Genomic DNA, 18,974 nt, shown 5'->3' on the forward strand with positions numbered 1-18,974 from the left:
GGCGAGCGGGACCCTCCCAGCCACTGAGCCCCGGGATCCCCGGCCACTGATTTCCTCCCCACTCTGGGACTGACCCCCCCTGGCACCCCCAACCGGGACTGACCCCCCCCCAGACACAGACCCCCCGGAACCCCCAACCGGGACTGACCTCCCCCAGACACTGACTCCCCCTCGGAACCCCCGACCAGGACTGACCCCCCCCCCGGGACTGACCTCCCCAGACCTCCAACTGGGATTGACCCCCCCCCCGACACTGACACCCCCCGGGACCCCCAACCGGGACTGACCCACCCCAGACACTGACTCCCCCTCGGAACCCCCGACCAGGACTGACCCCCCCCCGGGACTGACCTCTCCAGACCTCCAACTGGGATTGACCCCCCCCCGACACTGACACCCCCCGGGACCCCCAACCGGGACTGACCTCCCCCCGACACTGACACCCCCCGGGACCCCCAACCGGGACTGACCTCCCCCAGACACTGACTCTCCCTCGGAACCCCCGACCGGGACTGACCCCCCGCCCCGGGACTGACCTCCCCAGACCTCCAACTGGGATTGACCCCCCTCGACACTGACACCCCCCGGGACCCCCAACCGGGACTGACCCACCCCAGACACTGACCCCCCCAGAACCCCCAAACGGGACTGACATCCCCGGGACACTGACACTCCCTGGGACCCCCAACCAGGACTGACCCCCCCAGACACTGACAACCCCTGGGACCCCCAAACGGGACTGACCCCCCCAGACACTGACACCCCCTGGGACTCACCCCCCCAGACACTGACACCCCTAGGATCCCCAAACAGGACTGACACCCCAGGCACTGACCCCCCCAGATCCTCCAAATGGGATTGACCCCCGCCAGACACTGACACCCCCCGGGACTCCCAAACGGGACTGACCCCCCCCAAACGCTGACACCCACTGGGACACTGACACCCCTCGGGCCCCCCAAGTGGGACTGACACCCGCAGACCCCATCAAACGGGACTGACCCCCCCAGACACTGACACCCCCCAGGATCCTGACACTCCCCAGGACCCCCAACCAGGACTGACTCCCTGCTGACTCCCCCGCAGACACTGACACCCCCGGGACCCCCAATCGGGACTGACCCCCCCGACACTGACCCTCCCCAGGACCTCGAATCGAGACTGACCCCCCCCATGACACTGACACTCTCCGGGACCCCTAACTGGGACTGATACCCCCCCAACTCCCCCCAGACACTGACACCCCCTGGGACCCTCAATCAGGACTGACTCCCTCCAGACACTGACACCCCCTGAATCCCCCAACTGGGACTGAACCCCCCTCCCCAGACACTAACTGACCCCCCGACTCCTCCCAGATACTGACACCCCCGGGACCCCCAAACAGGACTGACCCCCCCAAGTCCCCCAAGACACTGACACCCCCAGGACCCCTAACCGGAACTGAGCCCCCCAACTCCCCCCAGACACTGACACGCCCAGGACCCCTAACCAGGACTGACTCCCCCCAGATACTGACACCCCCAGGACCCCCAAACGGGACTGACCCCCCAGAGATTGACACCCCTGAGACCAACCCCCCCAACTCTCCCCAAACACTGCTCCTGCCTCCCCATGAAGTGACCACCAAACCCTCCTCTCACCCCTCCCCCCAATTTCTGCAGCTACTGGCTCCCCTCCAGGAATTAGCCCCCACCCCGAGATCCCTTCACCCACTGACCCCCATTTCCAGAGCTCTTTCCCTGAGCCCTACTGCTCCCCCACGTACCAGGCTCCACAGGGCCTGGGCTGGGACTCCCCTATAGTTAGTATCTGAACATTGAAATTATTGGATGTACAGACCAGGCTTGCAAAAGGGAGTTTAGCCTAGTGGTTATTGCAGGGGAGTGAGTCAAGACTCCTGGGTTCTGCACTTGACTCTGACTCTAATCTCTTTTGTGGGTTTGGGCAACCCTGCTCTATGCCTCAGTTTACCTATCCCTGAAATGGGGATAATGGTACTGACCACCTTACGGGGAAGTTTAATTAATTAAGATTTGTAATGCACTTTTGAGATCTTGAGGTGGGAGAAGCTGCAGAAAAGCAAAGCACTAGGATGAAGAAATAAGTGGTAGCCCACACTGAGCTGTGTTGGCCAGTAGGTGGCAGCCTTGACCTCCAGTGATTATTATTTTCCACCTGTAGTTCAAACAAGATCCAGAAATGGAAGGGGGGCTAGTGTTTTTTACTTCATCCCTCCCAGCAGAGCAGAGACACTCAGAACCCCCTCTCCTTTTAAACTGTCTTTGCTGATACTTTATTGCTCCCACTGCTGATAGCAATGTCCTTGTACCTCTGCATGTGCTGACATCTGGGGGGCTCAGAAATGGGGTGGGAGAGTAGAGAGGAGAAATGGATAGTGGCACTGCATATAGCAAACCAAGCAGAGGCTGGAGCAAAGTGGCAGTGTCTTGACAAAGGAAGGGAGCCGGCAGTGCCCTGATCCACTGTCAGGGAAGGTAAGCTGGACTGTTATGCCCTGCCCACACTGGCACCAAATTAAATCATTTTGAAAAAGGTTTACTTGGAGAATTTAAACTCTAATCATATTAAGGTAAAGGATTTCTGCATCCACACTAGTAATCCAAAGGGCAGGGTATTTGGAATCCTGGGGCAAGACAAGGAATCCCCCACCCTAGTCTTGCTGACCTGCAGTAAGCAGGCCATCTGGGGGATGGGGTGGGGGATTCCTTGTCTTGCCCCAGGATTCCAAATACCCTGCCCTTTGGATTACTAGTGTGGATGCAGAAATCCTTTACCTTAATATGGTTAGAGTTTAAATAGTGCTGTGCATTGTGGGACTGTCTGGGCTGACTGACTAGCATGGTTCTGCAGAGGGCCCTGTAAAGCTTTGTTCACACCACAATACAAACTAAAAGCATCAGTCTATTACAATGTAGAGAAGGAACGTTGTCTAGTGGTTAGAGCAGAGGCTTGGCATCAAGACTTTGGTTCTGTTCCCGGCTCTGTCATTAACTCCCTCCATGATACTGTGGAAATCATCTCAAATCTCTTTGCTTCAATTCATCTGCATGTAACATGGAAATAGTATTGCCCGTCTTGGACTCCTAGGTGCTACAATAATGCAAATAATTAATATTTATAAAGTCCTTTGAGATCTCTGATGGGAGTTGCTATAGAAGGGCAAAAGGTAAATATATGTCTCTCTTTACACATATGCTTACAAGAGCACTGCCACCGCTCCCTCTCCTTCCCTTTAGAGGGGCACTTCCAAAGCCCTTTTATGATGGACGTGCCCCTGCAATGTCATGCTTTGCTGTGTGCGCACTCCTGTCTGCTTTAACCCCACCTTCAAACAGGCTTCTCTCAACAGGCCTGGAAGCAATGAGCCACCAAAGAGACAGTTTAAAGTAACCACCCATATGAAAACACAGCACAACCCCTGAGTAACCAAAACGAAACTAATCAACTCAAATAACCTGCTCTGCGGGAATAACAGCCCGTCCATCACAAGGGCAAATCTCCCTGCCTAATAACTAATATTCTAATATTCCACTGCCACACATGACCCCTTATCTATCAAAACCCACCCTAGCCTTTTATTTATATTTTGAGATTTTTTAAAAAGAAGGGACCATCTCGTGGTCTCTCAGTCCCCGTATGTAAAAGAAAACACCACGAAAATCACTAGGCTAATGCCGAATACCCAACCCCTCTCTGCTTGAAGCAAAAGTCCACCTCGCTGTCATCCACTCAGCCTGGTGCTCTTCATGCATAGATCTCAAAGTGCTTCGGAAAGGTCACCCCCGCGCTAAAGATGGGAAAGCCAAGGCACAGAGGTTATGGCCAACATTTGCAAGAGTGGCCTCTGATTTTTGGATACTCGTACAGACTAACGCGGCTACCACTCTGAAACCTGTCATTTTGAGACACCGTTGAGCATGATTTTCTAGGGTGCCAAGCTCCTATGACTCCCATTGCCTTCATCTGGAGTTGGGGGGTGCTCAAGGCTTGAAACTCAAAGCCACAGTGGGCTGGTTCAGGGCACCCAGAAACCGAGTTGCTCAAAATCAGAGGCCACTTTTGCACATGTTGGTCTTAAGTAACTTGTCTGGGTTACATAGCCAGTCAACTGCAGACCCAGGAACATATCCCAGATCTCGTGACTGGACCCTGCTGCCTCCTATGGGTAAACCCTGTGCCCTGGCAGTCAACGATCTCAGACCATACTGAATGAAGGAGAGGAGAGGTGAGTTCCAGAAGGAAGAACTGTCCCTTGAAAATGCCAGGCAACAATAGCAATTCAGTGGGACTTAAACATATGCTTGTGCTTAAATGCTTTCCTAAATCAGGGCTTTAAACATTTGCATTTGTTTTATCATAGATCTAACTTAGGACCTGATTGTGCAAACACCATCAGCATACTGCTTATCAGCAGGCCCAGCCCACTTGCTTTGGAGTCCATAGCCTGGCAGTAAGTGCTATGTCTAGTAGCCAGAGTTTGCAGGATTGGGCCCTGCTGTGGCTTGTAAGACCCATGGGTGCAGTTCAGGCGCTTGGCAGGTGCAGTGTGGCCTGTCTGGTGCTAGCTGAACAATGTCAAATGGTAATAACCGGGTGTTTGCTGAGGGTCTCTGAGCTCACAGCAATGACAAAGGCAGGGATCAAAGCAAAGCAAAGGCAGAAATCCACACAATCCAGCCCAGAGAGGGGCTCCAAGAACTTCAGGGACCTGGAGATGCTCAATAAATGGCAAGAAAAGCTTAACCCAGAAAATTGTTACTATGTGGCAGCGACAGGAATATGCAAGCTGTGGGCTTGAACCAAAGTGCTCTGAAGTGTGGTGTGGGGGGGGTGTCATTCCCCTGGATCAGGCTGTGGGTGAGCTGCATGTCTCATGGCCCTATCTCCACTAAACTTTTGTCCGGATAATTTCCTGCCAGAGCAGCCCCACCCGTGGAAGCCAGGATGGGAGCCCCAATGTAGACAGGGCGATGGTGGCTAAAAACAAGTCCCATGCACACAGTTCCTGCTTTCACGAGAGAGAGGAGCTTACGGGCATTGTTGCTTTGGTTTGGTGTCGCTCACTGCATGGTGGTGGTGTGCAATTATGCACGCTGGAGATGCACTGCGCTTTCCATGGAGCAGAACTGCCAGGCAGTTCAGCTCAACACTCTGTTTTCCTGCTGCCTTGAGTGACTCATTGGCTCTCTGAATGCTGATGACTCACCAGCCAGGAGTGTAGGGGTGGGGGATACTTTGTTCTGCTCCAGAGTTCGGGGGAAGGAGGGAAGTGATGGGGTGCAGCGCACTTCATACCCAAAGCCCATCCCGGGACAGCTGGCTGACCTCTGTGGAACACCAAAGCACCCTGCACAGTAGTAGCTTTGACTGACACGGGATTGTCTGAGATGCACCAGCCAGGTTGCTAGAAGGAGAGAGAGAGAAATCAGATAACAATGTGCTGCTAGTGCCAGGCCGCTGGTTCCTTTTCAAAAGAGCACAAAGACTCTGTGTGGATTTGCTGAAGCCTCTGCAATAGCAGCCTCGTGCTTCACTCCAGCTCATGTCATTTCACTGGCTGGGGTTTGATCTGTGTGTAATTCAATGAACTGCTTGGAAATGTGTTGCCTTTTTCCTCATCAGTGTCTAGAGTGCCGGTCAAGAGAGCGAAACACCTCCCAGGCATTATTAATTTATTATTCTTGCATTATCAGAGACGGGCCCATGAAGTTCAAACTTCCCCTGAGTTCAGGGCTGTTGGGCTCTGGCATTTCGCTTTGGCTCCAGTTCTGTTTAAAAATATCTGGACACTGTGGTTTTCATTTGCTCATAAGATTCCTCCAACCTGAACAGTCATCTTCTAAACTGGAAGTGCCCTGAGCTTTATTTGGAATAAGGACGTGCATTGAATCCAGCTGATCTTCACTGCATATGTTGCCCCAGGGAACATGCAGTGCTCACAACTCACGTTGGTTCCTTCCAAGTTTATGGCCAACGTTCTCCACTCTTCTGCCCAGTGCAAAGGCCATCATGCTAGTGCTGGGCATTGAGCAGACTCTTAAGTCTAGTGACAGCAGGAACGTGGCCTGGGTGGGAAGATACGATCACTTCACTGCTGAGCACTGTTCTGCGTCACAGTGTGGGCAAGGAAGCTGCATTAGTCAGCAGCACAGAGGCGAATGCATCAGCCAGAGCTGCTCAGCTAGCAGCACGCAAGACGCCTCCTGACGTCAGGCCTGTTCATCAGGGTCTGTGCAGTGCAGGTCCTGAGCTCCCAGAAGTCTCAATGCACTGAAAGCATCGTTAGCGGAGGTCAGGCGTGCTGCTAATTTTAACGTCTGTTCTTTTCATTGCTGCCAATTCTGGCATGGTCCTTATTCCGTCTGGAACTCTGGGTGCTAGAGAAAGACTTTGAACATGCTCCAGTTTATGCCAGGACATCGAGCCTTTCAGTGACCTCAGACACCCCTGACCATAATTCCATACCACAGTCACTCATGGGGTGTGTGTGTGTGTGTGTGACAAGATTTGCCCCAGGAGCTGCACATGAGCAACACTCCAGCAGTGCAGCCACATTTCCTTTTTATCAGGAGCAACTTGCTCTCCACCAGCCTGTTTCCACCTGAGGGTCTCAATGCACTTTGCAGACATTAACAAGTTAATCCTCACAGTTCCTGTGCATCCTCACATCCAGTGTCATTATCCCTGTTTTAGACGAGTTCACAGAAGCACAAAGAGGGGAAAGGACCTGCCCAAGGTCATGCAGTGAGTCAGCAGCAGAGCTGAGAATGAACCCAAGCAGCCTGACCCCAAGTCATGAGCTCTAACCACTAGATGTGATTTTTCTCTGCTTTCTTCTTTAGCTAGATCAGGGTCTGTGGAGTGGAGGGGAAAGCTGCTGCTCCTAGATTCCCCATGCTGGCACCAGTGATTCCTGGGAAACTGGGGAAGTGATAGTAATCGCATTAATTAATTCATGAGGGTTATATTACTCGGCACTTCTAAAGCATCCGCCAGCTGCAGCGTTAGCTCCTGGTATAACTCCAGGGTAGCCCTGAACCCACCACCCATTCCCACACAGTAATCACCAGCTCAAGGTAGGTGGTGTACTAAACTCAAGCTAACCAGCCCGTCGAGGGGTGGGAGCTCCAGGACTGCTGATGCTCCAGCTAGTATGTGCTGCTAATGCCATTACTCATTGAGGCTCGACTGTTCTTTCGGAGTGTCACTGCTCTCACACGAGCTAGACTGCCCTGAGAGGAGTTGACTAGAGTGTGGTTCACTCGAGCTGATGACAAGCCCTGGCTGGACTGGGAAGATGGGGTGACGGGAGGGAATCGGGAGCATGTACTGAAACAAGAGCTCCTGGGATGGATGAAGCAGCATGTACTCCCTCAGAATTCCTCTTGGGGGCTCTAGAGGGGTGCACGCTACAGTAGGCAACCTTTGAACGGGTGCAGTGGGTGCTCCAACAACCCTGAGATGGTTTAGCTCTTCTGGGGATGAGGAGTTTAAAGGGTCAGGGCCCTCAAATGAGTGCCCCTGACCTCCTTTGGGATGTCATTAGCCTAATGCAGTGTCTACACTCCCCAGCCTAGCTGTGGTTGGCCTCTTCTTGAGGGGTGAATGTGGGTTCTCTACCCTTCCTTTGCACACCTGTGTAGAGCCACCTCTGGAGTGGAATGTGGTAGTGGCATAACAGCGCATAGTAACATTACACAACATTTTAGGACCGGACCTGAGTAAGGATACCGTAGCCAACTAAAACTACTACTGCAAAGCAAGGGAGGCGGAATGTAAGTATTTGAGATGCAATTTAGTCAGGAAAATGGGGCTAGCACCCATGCATTTATGAACTCATCACTGGATCTTTAAGGACCATGAGTGAACAGGACCTCTGTTCTATTTTTCATCTAAGGGCCAGCAAGTTTACTTAGATCTGACATCTCAGCACCAGATTATTAAAAAATATGCAATACTTATTTTGTTTTGTCATCTGTCTATTTCAATAAGTCACACCCTGTGTTCCTGCTCAGCTGCAAAATCCAGGGTGGAAGGGGTTAAATAGAATTAACTCTGCCCATATTTGTAATATTTTCACTCTAATTTACAATATGGTCACACAGCTATTCCACACAGACAGGCCAGGTCAGCATGTATTGAACAGGTTCCATACGTGGAAAGGAAATGCTATGGATGGGCCAAGAAAGCAGTGTTCAGAACTGGATTCAGCGAGGCAGGTGCTCAAGGCCTGGTCTGTGGCTGAATCAAGCCTGGGGGGTGGTTTGGGTTTGAATTTGACAGCAGTGGAATTTCATGAGCTGGTCTCATGAGATTTCAGCCCCCAAACTGTGAAGATTTTTTAAGACCAGCTGCATCCAAAGCAGAACCAGAAAACTGGCTTTTCTGGGCCTGGACCTGACCTGGAACCAAGTCACAGAGTTGGGTTCAGATCTGGGGGTTCTAATCCATATCCTCTTGAAAAATGAAGGGATTTGGACTCCAGCTTCCAGTTTTGTCCCTTCTCTCACATATATAATGTCAAGAACTGGCTCGTGTTATATTGCACATCATAACTAATACATCAGACAACCGCAATAAAATATTACATTTTCAAAGAAAGAAAGAATCCACCAATACAATCACGGGGAGTAAGCAGACTGTAATGAACAGGCCAGTGTGTCTGTGCATTTTTAATGCCTACAGGATAAAATCACAACTATTCAACTGTGTGTCATAGGCCCTCTACCATTAGCAGCTGATGGAAATTCTCCTTTAGCTCACGTTTTGGAGGACTATGCTTTTGGAGCAGAATTCTGTCCCTGCTGCTGCCACAAAGGTCCAAGTGCCCACAGTGGATAGGAAAGTGAGGCCCTAGGTGGCCTGGATTTACTACAAACTATCTGCATGCATTGGGATTTTAATGGGGGAAACAGCAGGCAGCACCCATGGCAGCTGCCTGGCGGAACTACACCAGGTCACCTTGACTGCAGTACCACTACACAGAAGCAGTTGCTGCTGACGCAGGATGTTCCAAGGTGAGTGGCTGAAACAGAAGCAAGGTAGGAGCACAGCGGTTACAAGGCACCATGTCTCCATGCAGCACCTGCCATGCAGGGGTTTCTGCAGCCCCAGTGCAACCATAGAGAGAAACAACAGCTGAGGGCATAAGGAAGCCAGAGGGACCAGATCAGCTAGCCACATCTTTGGGTTCAGCTTTGCAAAGAGAAGCCCAGGAACATACTGTTTTCAGCAAGATCTGAAGAGCCAATACACCCCCCCCCCCCAATTCCCGTTTTTTCTCCAGGTCCATTAGTGTCCTAGTGAAACCAAAACTTTATTAGTGCCCACACTACAGCTGAAACCACACAGCCCTAGCAGTTCTCTTCTTGTTCCATTCCCATTCTCCCCCCTCCCAGCCCATCCTGGGCCCTATCAGCCAAATTGTCCGCCCCCATATGGGCATCTTTGCTGTTGCTGAGATACTGCAACAGACGCCTCTAGTTCCCAAATGTGCTCCCAGGATCCTTTGCACCTTCTGGCAATGGGGCCTTGAAGGTGCCAAGATGTCTCAGCTGCTGGTGGTGCCAAGGCTTCAGGGGCATATCTAGGCAGAGGGATGCCAGCTGCAGATTACTGAGTAGGAATCTGGACTCCTGCTTGGACAGGGGACCAGGATGTGCAGATGGAGAAGATCAAGTCAGACAGGAGAGGGTTCTCTGTGAAGCACAGCAACTGGCTCAGCCTTTGCCAAAGGCTGTCTCCACCCCACCTTGTCTGTAATAACACAACTTAGTCCTTCTGTGGGGCTCCCATGTGAGGAGTACACACATCAGCAAAGCTTCCCAACCTGGTCAGGGATGGGGCAGTACAGTTTTTCCTAGTTTACAGATGACTTAACTGAGGTTAAGTAACTTACCCATGGTTACACACAGCAAGTCAGTGGCAGAGCTAGAACTAAGACACAGGTCTCCTGACACCCAGCCTCCAGCTCTAACCAGTAGACAACACTGCTGTCTCCCACCCTCTGCCTCGATTTGGTTCTGCTATGGAAGGAGGGAAACAGGGTTTGTCCCATGCTGCTCATGATCAACCGCTCCCCCCCCCCGCCCCATTCCTTCATGTGCACACAACAGAGACAAAATCTGCCCAATACCTAAAGCTTTACCTCTAATTCCCTGTGGGTATGAGCCCCTCCCCGCTTTGGCAGCATGCAGCTGCAGCCCACCGAATGAGGCAGGATATCTCATGCTCACTCCAGGCCCAAGGCCTCACAGAGAGGATGCAGACTCTGAAGCAGAGAGAAGCACAGTGGCCTTCCTAGTGCAGAGATGGCAAAGATGCTGGAGTTACCTTTACCCCCCGAGGTTAAATAGGTGAAGAGGGTGGCCCAGGGTATGCCAAGGGGAGCAGAGGCAGTGTGGATGCGTCAGAGCAGCAGGAACAGCTGGGCTATTGCTGAATCACGGAATGCTGAAAGCAGATTAAAGGTGTTCTCTCCAAATGCCTAGTCTCCAAAGTACAATCTGTTTCAAACAAATCAGGACTCAAATTAGCCTGGAAAATATCCTGCCTGGAACCTGAACTCCAGAGGCTGATAGGAGAGACAGTATGCAGCCGGGGAGGAAGGGATGTATCTGTGTTTGAGATGGGCTTGACCCCAGGTCCAATCATGACACCCCCAAACATTTCTGGGAAGCCCTGATCCTGTGGCAGGGCCCCATCTCTTGTCTGTATGAGTGTGTCACCAACGGGGTGTGTGTGCACATTAGAGCATGTGAACGTCAGTGTGCAAGGGAGGATTGTGTGTCTTTTTCTGTCCAGTCTGTTGGAGGGTGTATGGTAGGCTGTGTGTATGAATGGTTGCAAATTGCTCTCAGGTTTTTTTCTAAATGTCTGCCATGGGTCTATCTATTGCTATGGGCAGTTGCTCCTGTGGCTTCTTGCAAGCTGCAAAATTAAGGTCTTACTACCAGGGAGGCGTGAATAGGATCTAGGACTGGGTGTCAATCTGCCCAGGCCCTATTCCCCACTCTGCTACTGACTCTCTGTAACAAGGTGGCTGTGGCTCACCACTGGAGGGCTCAGGATAACCAACCCTGATCACAGAATGAGCTACCCCTGGATGAGTTCAGGGTGAGCACCCTAGAAAAAGTAGCAGGAGGCTGCAATGGAGGTAAGGAGAGAGAAATACACACATACTCCCTCAGGGACTAGAGACTTCTGGGAGAGAGCAGGCTCTAGCACAGTCCTGGGAGTGAAGACTTTGATTCCAGCCTGGGAGTGGCCTGCCAAAATAGTAAAAGCCCCAGACAGGAAGGCTGGGAGGAGGACAAGAAAACTTTGTTTTGTGTGGATTTTTGGATGCACTTGAAAACTTCATTTTGAATGTTTGTTAATTTAATAAAGCACACACTGAGAAGGGCTGGGAATGGACAAAAGGTTGTTTTGGTTTGTTTTTTTTTGAGTTTCTTTAACAGTCCAAGAGGGGAAACTGAGTCAGGCTGCCTGTTGCGTGACCCTCAGGCACATGGGAGGCAGCAGGCCTGGTTCCTCTCCTTATGGCCTTGAGCAAGTCACTTCCCTGCCACTTGGGGTCTTGCTCTCTGTTCTACATGTGATGTAGCGTACAGTATCATTGGGTTTAAAATAATGAGTTAAAAAACCTGGAGTTCTTTTTATTTGCTTTCTGGCTTCTGACATTTTAGGGGCACCTGCAGGTCACATTGTCCAGTTTTTCTCTGCAATCATGAGAGCTAGAATCTTTTTTTTTAAATGCAAGGCAAAAGCCTGACATAATCCCATGACTCCAGGAGCTGTGGCTTGATGTAAAACACCAGCTATAGTGAGACTCAGGATCATATCATGAGGGTTGGTAATGATCCATGAGCAGCTGGGTATAGAATGTATTAAATAATAATCATCACGTATACCTGCACATTTGGGTTAGATGTGTTTTTTGTGTCTTGGGTTGCAATGTGGTGGTATCAAGTACCCGCATAAGCATGTGTGCTACTATCTGTTACTGGCAAGGCTCACAAACCAGCTTTTACATCAAAGAGGTTTATTCTGAGTGCTGCTAAATCCAGACTTCTCTGCTAAATCATTAAAAGCTTAGGCAGAGATCCGTCAGCATTGCAGCCTGTCTCTTATGGCTGAGGCAGAATCTCCAGACGCAAAGGGCTTGCGGGCTAACAGTTGTTCTTGGGATGCAGGGGGTGCTCATATGTGTGTGTGTGGGGGGCTAGTGCCTTTAATATAATAATTTCCCTTTATTTGCATTCTCTCTGCTTGTGAGCAGTTGGATTGTGCGGTGCATCAGTGACGGCTGGGAAGCCTGGAGCCTTTTACGACCCATCGGAAGGGCTGTGAGACACTTGGCTGTGGAGCAGAATGTCCGAGATCTCTGCTCCGTGGCCTTGTACTTCTCCCCGCTTCACTCTGATGCTGGCACAGGTGGCTATGGCAGCACGAGTGTAGAGCAGCTACTGGCATCTTTACCGCCTGCTCTGCACAGGTTTAGACGACGCAGTCAAAACACTTGAGCCCTGGAGTTCTCCAGTGCTAGGCAACGGTGGGGGGAATCCTCGTGGCAGGTGATTCTATTACTGAAAGCTTGGGGCGGAAAAAGGAAGGAGTGCCCTGGATCCAGAACTACCACTGGGAGAAGAGCTGTGCCAGTGTGAGAGGGCTCCTTGGATGGCTCCATCTCAGGATGATGGGGTTTGTGAGAGGCAGTGAGGTCCTGTTGGTTAACAAATGACAAGACCTCAAGGAGGCTTGAGTTCAAATCCCTCCTTAGCCACTAGCTCACTGTCTGGCCTTGGGTAAGTCACTGAGAGCCTGAGCTTGTGCCCATTGTAGAGATGACAGAACTGTCATTTCTACATCAGTGGGAACAGGATCAGGCCAAACTTCTCTGCTTTTGGCAACTGAGGGGTAATTTTTAGTTACCTGTTTCCCATTGGTGCTGGGGGATGGATTAACATGTGTGAAGTGCTTTGAAGAGGGGACATGCCCTTTATGTGCTAAATCTTGTGAACTAACAGGGTCAGCTTTGTAATTAGTTGGATCCAGATTGGGTGCTGGGGTCAGGAGATGTTCCCTAACCCAGAGTTTCCTGAACCAGTCTAAAAGCAAATGCAGGAAAAAAATCAGAGTGGAGATCCACGTTTCAGTGTCTGACAATGTAACCCAACACTTCCGGAGTACAAGGGGGGGGCAATTCTGTAGTCCTTACTTAGGCAAAACTCCCCTTGAAGAGCTGCAGGATTCAGCTCACAATTACTGAGACTTTAGTTGCATTTGATCTTGATTACTGCTAGGGTGATGTGCTGAAAGTAGCTCATTTAAACAGGGCAGAGGCCTGCTGTCTGACTGAATCACAGCCATATTGTGGCAAATGAATCACACAATGTGCCACAATATAGCTGCGTATTGGAAGCCAGACCCACTGATTGAAGAATTGATAAAAGGAAAGAACAAGGCAATCTGCAATGCAAGATCTGTAATATTCTAATTACTTCTGCACATCCAAGTGCAAAGAAGAGCAAACCAGAAATAAAATGTGCGTGGAACATTAAAATAGCAGAATGATTAAAATTCCAACAGGAAGCTGTCATACTGACAGTTTGATGGCTCACAGTGAAGACCCAATAAATGCAGCTCAGTATTTGCATACATAAGAAAGGCAGGAGACTTTCCGAATTTGTTGCGTGGAAAGTTCTATTATTAAAAAAAAGAAGCCTGGGTCATCTCACTTATTCTTAGGAAGGGAATCTCCACCATTGACTGGCTTTGGACAAGTCACTTCATCTTTGTTTACCCATTTGCAAACTGGATATAATAATACTCACCCACCTGAAAGGGGAGAGGTGAATATTACCAGCTGTCTCAGACAAAGGGTGCTAGAGAAGCACAAAGGATTATTTCCCAGTAGGAGTCTAAGGGCTGGTCTACACTATGCGTTTATACCGATTTTAGCAGCGTTAAACCGATTTAACGCTGCACCCATCCACACAACGAGGCCCTTTATATCGATATAAAGGCTCTTTAAACCGGTTTCTGTACTCCTCCCCGACGAGAGGAATAGCGCTGAAATCAGTATTACCATATCGGATTAGGGTTAGTGTGGCCGCAAATTGACGGTATTGGCCTCTGGGCGGTATCCCACAGTGCACCACTGTTACCGCTCTGGAAAGCAATCTGAACTCGGATGCACTGGCCAGGTAGACAGGAAAAGCCCCGTGAACTTTTGAATTGCATTTCCTGTTTGCCCAGCGTGTTGCTCTGATCAGCACGGGTGGCCATGCAGTCCCAAATCCAAAATGAGTTCCATCATGGACCGTATGGGAGATACTGGATCTGATCGCTGTATGGGGAGACAAATCTGTTCTATCAGAGCTCCGTTACAGAAGACGAAATGCCAAAGCATTTGAAAAAAATCTCCAGGCTATGATACAGAGTCCACAGCACAGTGCTGCGTGACAAGCGTAACGGAAAGCCAAAGAATCAAATGGATGCTCATGGAGGAAGGGAGGGGGGACTGAGGACTCCAGCTATCCCACAGTCCCCAGCAGTCTCCGAAAAGTATTTGCATTCTTGGCTGAGCTCCCAATGCCTGTAGGGTCAAACACATTGTCCGGGGTGGTTCAGGGTATATCTCGTCAATTTACTCCCCCTCCCCCACCATGAAAGAAAAGGGAAAAAAATTGTTTCTTGACTTTTTTCAATGTCACCGTATGTCTACTGCATGCTGCTGGTAGACGCGGTGCTGTGGCACTGAACAACAGCATCCTTTCCCCTCCCTTCCCCAGTGGCAGATGGTACAGTGCAGTAGGACTGGTAGCCATCCTTGTCATCATCCCATGAGTGCTCCTGGCTGGCCTCGGTGAGGTTGGCCAGGGGCACCTGGGTAAAAATAGTATTGACTCCCGGTTATTCCCGGCAGATGGTACAGAACGGCTGGTAACCGTCCTCATCATAGCAACTGGGGGCTGAACTCCATCAGCCCCCCGCCTCCTTTCATGTTTAAAGAAAAGATTCTGTACTGCCTGGACTATCATAGCAGCGGGATGCTGGGCTCCTCTCCCCCCGACCGTTTAATGTCCTGCCTGGACTATCATAGCAGCTGGAGGCTGCCTCCCCCTCATTTTATCTCACTAAAAAGTCAGTGTTTCTTATTCCTGCATTCTTTTTTACTTCATCACACAAATGGGGGGACCCTGCAACGGTAGCCCAGGAAGGTTGGGGGAGGAGGGAAGCAACAGGTGGGGTTGTTGCAGGGGTATCCCCTAGAATGGCATGCAGCTCATCATTTCTGTGGGATCTGACACAGAGCGGCTGTGCTCTCTGGTTCTCTAGTACACTTGCCCCATATTCTAGGCAGGACTGACTCTATTTTTAGATACAACATAAAGGAGGGAATGACCCAGGGCGTCATTCCCATTTTTGTCTTTGTGCCCCTGGCCAACCTTAGCGAAGGTCAGCCAGGAGCACCTATGACAGCAGCAGACAGTACAGAATGACTGATAACCGTCATCTCATTGCCAATTTACAATAGCACAGCAGATGGTACAGAATGACTGGTAACTGTCTTTGCTACCTTGCAAAGGCAAATGAATGCTGCTGTGTAGCACTGCAGTACCGCCTCTGTCAGCGGCATTCAGTACACATATGGTGACAGTGACAAAAGGCAAAACGGGCTCCATGGTTGCCATGCTATGGTGTCTTCCAGGGCAATCCAGGGACAAAGGGCGCGAAATGATTGTCTGCTGTTGCTTTCACGGAGGAAGGAATGAGTGATGACATTTACCCAGAATCACCTGCGACACTGTTTTTGCACCATCATGCATTGGGATCTCAACCCAGAATTCAAATGGGTGGGGGAGACTGCGGGAACTATGGGATAGCTACAGGATAGCTACCCACAGTGCAACGCTCCAGAAATCGACGCTAGCCTCGGACCATGGACACACAACACCGAATTATTGTGCTTTGTGTGGCCGCGTGCACTCAACTTTATACAATCTGTTTTACAAAACTGGTTTATGTAAAATTGGAATACTCCTGTAGTGTAGACATACCCTAACATATCATGACAAGGGCAACTCCCAGAACCATTCACGGTTGAGGAAAGAACAGAACAAGGAGAGATATGTCTAAAACCAGTGTGGCCATCCATCTGCTAATACGCTTCTAGAGCTCGCTTTAGCTGTGTGGTACAATGATCAGGACACTGGATTAGGAGCCAGGACATCTGAGTTCTCATCACAGAGCTGCTCAGTGATTTTTGGCAGTCACTTCCCCTTTCAGTTTCCCTGTTTGTAAAATGGGAATAACAATACTTACGTTCACTTGTAAAGTGCTTTGGGATCTATGAGTGAAGTATCATTAACAGGATACTGCTCGACTTTAAATCAAAGGTAGTTTTGCCACTGATTTAAATGGCAGCAGGATCAGTCCCTAAGAACAAGTCAGCTCAGAACAACCCTGCCGCTGCTGGGGACAATGAAAGCAGCTGAGCACTGTTGAAAATGTGGCCTCGTAACTAATTCCTGAGGCTTTTCCTTTAAAATGAACATTCGCAGCCAACAAACATCTGCATCTATTCAGCAATTCACAATCCCAAATTATTGCATGTTTAAGCAAATTTCTCTCCAGTTCCCAGCCTCCTGTCTTTTTTCTCCCGTTTGCTCAGTTTGTATTTCTGCCTGTCCGCTTTTCGTTTCTCTGGCATATTTCACCAGGTGCAGCTGATGTGAAAAGAGATGAAATATATGTAAGGAAATAAACAAAGTAATTCTCAGTCCCTGACAGTCAGTCACAGACAGATGCCTGTGTGATGTGTGTGGTTCTTCATAGCCTAACTATTGCAAATTAATGCAGAACATGGCTCCCCTGAGAGCACAAATACAGCCAAGGGAATTTCTGCTTTCCAACTTAAGGGGAAAAAATCAGAACAACATGCAATTATTTCATCATTAGATTTTAATCCAAGGGGAGCAAGGCTCTTTCTCTCCTTTCTTTATCGCTCCCATGGGCTGGGGGAAGATGCAACCAGTCTTTTCAAGATGTTTTTCTTCATTCCTTGGGGGTACAAGTTCCATCAAAGCAGAGTCAATAATTACAGCGGAGGATTTTCTGACTCATCAATTATACCTCGTAGCACTCACCCTATGGAGGGTTGTTTTGGAGGGGTGGATAGAAGGTGAGGAGATAACTTTGTAGGCGACAGCAAGGTGCATCTTACAAAAGGGACCTCACCGAATAACAACAAATATGCTATGGCACTAACAGTGGTCCCACACTTAAAACTGAGCCTGAATTTTGCCTTAGATTTATACAGCATGTTCCATACATATATAAAGCAACATCTCAGGTTTAGAATGTGTATCATTACTCAATATTGCCTTAGTCCATAACAATGTCAATGTCTTGTTCAAGATGCTTAGAACATGGCTGCTTTCTCTGGAGGAGCAAGGAAGAGCTTTCAATCCTAGGTGTTGTGGCAGAAGCCGAGGGGATATCAAAATGGGTTTGCTAACTGGCAAGAGGGCTATTGTTGATTGCACTAGCTGGCAGCCGGGGCAGACTGAGTGGTGATGCCACAGATGTGGCGTTGAAGTCTGAGTGGCATGTGGCAGCATCGTCAAACTTGTTTCTTAACAATGTGAAATGCACGCCCACCCTGCCTCCAGTGCACACATCCATATGCCTCTCGTGTGCATTAAAGCCCAGCTGTTAGTCGCACTGTGTCCCGATAAGAGTAGGAAACTTAGGAGGAAAATACCCCAGGATGGGGATGGCCAGTGCTGCTGCCTCTGTTTGCCAGCTGGGAGCAGATGTCACTTTCTCACTCCAGAATGCGCTCCATTTTTTTGACTGGTTCTGTGATCTCCTGTCAACCCAGCCCACTCTAAGCTTTATTAACAAAATTTTATATAATAATGTTATGGGCAGTCGTGCTGCACTATCAGCGTGAATGCTGAAACAGAGGATCTGCAGTTCCGGGCCACTGGGCTCTACTGACAAGTCACTTTTATTTTCCTATTGAACAACTTTATGAAGACGAGGGACCTTCCTCACTGGGCAATAAGGGGGTCATGGAATGATTTCACCCCCTTCCTAATTACTGCTCACCCCTACCGCACCCAAGAATCTCATGAGGGGAGAAGAATGGAGGAGGTTTGTAGAATAAATGCATCAAAAACCAACAAATGTAAAAAATTCTTCTCATGGCTAGGCTGGTAAACAGAGATGATTTTAAGCTGTATATATTCATCTCAGCAGAGCTCTGAAGGCATATCAGATGTTTCTAGACAGGGGCCTCAGTTTTGTATAATTTCTGGTGGTGCCCAGAACGGGTCCAAGTCCCATCTGCCCCCTCCCGCCTAAGGCCGTGGGAGGGTGTTTGAGTGCGGGGGTGGTGAGGAGGGCTCTGGGAAGGAGTTTGGGTGGGGCTCTGGGCTGGGGCAGGGGGTTGGGGGGCAGGAGTGGGTACAGGGGTGGGCTCCGGGAGGGAGTTGGGGGGCAGGCTCTGGGCTGGGGCAGGTGTTGGGAGAGGGTGAGGGGTGCAGCACTTACCTCGGGCAGCTCCCAAAAGCGATCCGAACCCCCCTCTGGCAGCAGCTCCTAGGCAGGGGGCCGGAGGGGTCTCCGCGTGCCGCTGTCTGCAGGCACTTCCCCCGCAGCTCCCCTTGGGTGCAGTTCACAGAGTCGGCGCTTGGGGCTGGGGCAGCGCGTGGAGACATTGCCCCCCCAGGGATGTGCCTGTGGCTTCCGGCAGCTTCTGGAAGCAGAACAGGTGGACAGGAAGCCACCTTAGCCCCATTGCTCTGCTGCTGGTGGTGGCAGGGGACCCAAGCCCTTTTAAATTGCCTGGGGACGGCAGGTGGGGCTGTGTGCTTTTGGGGGGGGAAAAGGAGTGTTTGGGGGAAGGCTAGTGCCCTCACATGCCAAGGTGATGGGCA

The sequence above is a fragment of the Gopherus evgoodei genome, chromosome 20, assembly GCF_007399415.2.
Source record: "Gopherus evgoodei ecotype Sinaloan lineage chromosome 20, rGopEvg1_v1.p, whole genome shotgun sequence".
NCBI lineage: Eukaryota > Metazoa > Chordata > Testudines > Testudinidae > Gopherus > Gopherus evgoodei.